Below are 1,371 nucleotides of genomic sequence, written 5' to 3'. Positions count from 1 at the left end.
ATTTGACATGGTCCTGGCCTGGGAAAGGGAAGCAGAAGTCCGATAGTGGGACTTTTAGGAAACCACTTGCCAGAAGGCAAATTCAGGCAGCACCAGACACAGGCTTTCTCTGCTAACAGACTGAGCCTAGGATTCTAAATCGCTGGCCTGTCTTGCTCACCTTCAGGACCATGCTCGATTTTAGAATCTCAATTCTAAACTGGGCAACCCTGGCTCAAATACTTAAGCACACCAGTTTCTTTTTCTGGCTCAGACTTATCGATCAGCTATCCTGCCTGGTCCCAACTGTACTTACCCTTCCCTGAGGAACTCACACTTAAAGACCAGGGGTCCCGGGCAGCTATCATGACTCTCCATGCTGTCCCCCCATTGGTTGGTGTTCTCTTGCCTCCTTCAAGTGATTTTCCCAGTCAGCTGACCATGACTCATGATTGTGACTCTTCTTTTTTCCAAAATGGAAATATTTGCATTTTTTTTTTCCTCCTGAGTATAAAGCTTGACCCTCCTTACTGGTATTTTCCACCATTGTGCTCTTCTGTCTGTGCCTTTTCGGATTGGCACCTATCTTTGTTTTCATCATATAGATACATGTGTAATTATTAAAATAGTGGCTGTCTCCCCAACCAGATAAATGTGAAGCTTCAGAAGGGCAGGGACCATGCCTGTTTTGTTCACCCCCTTGTTCCCATGGTACTCCCTGAATGGTAATGAATAAGTAAATGAACAAAACTTCCACATCAATTGCAGGTGGCAAGCAGACTCCTAATTCATTAGCTCAGATTACCACTCATGCCATGATCATTTTTTGAGAAAGTTAAAAAACCATGAAGATTAGGTTCCCTACAATATATACACTAGCTAATTTCAAAGGAGCCATTACAAGTAGTCAACAGTCATTTTTCACCACATGTTAGTTTTTTCACACCTTACTCACTTTGGCAAGAGATCTTATTTCCTGTTTTGTTGAACAAATCATGCTCAGCTAGTTTGAACTCTCTCATCTATTTTCTCTTTCAATGTAAGTAGTTCTTTAGCAGTATTTCTTCAACTTTCAACGTGGAGGGCATACCTTTGCTTCCCTTGATACTCTGGGATCTTGCTTCCTTAATGACTCCCTTCCATCTACAGCAACTACAATCTCTTCCTGTCCATTTGTCTCTTTCTCTTCTGTTGAATGAATTCGTTCATTCAGTCAATAAATATTTATTAAACATTTACTAAACACCTTGCATTGTTTTAGGCTCTATTTAGGAATATATCAAAGAGCAAATCCTCATTAGAACTTATATAGGAGTGAAAGGAGACAGATAATAAGCAAAACAAATATCTAAATGACAGCATTGGGGTGCCTGGGTGGCTCAGTCGGTTAAG

The sequence above is a fragment of the Suricata suricatta genome, chromosome 4 (genome assembly GCF_006229205.1).
Source record: "Suricata suricatta isolate VVHF042 chromosome 4, meerkat_22Aug2017_6uvM2_HiC, whole genome shotgun sequence".
Classification (NCBI taxonomy): domain Eukaryota; kingdom Metazoa; phylum Chordata; class Mammalia; order Carnivora; family Herpestidae; genus Suricata; species Suricata suricatta.
The sequence above is the reverse complement of the archived record's forward strand: the minus strand, read 5'-3'. Positions refer to the sequence as shown.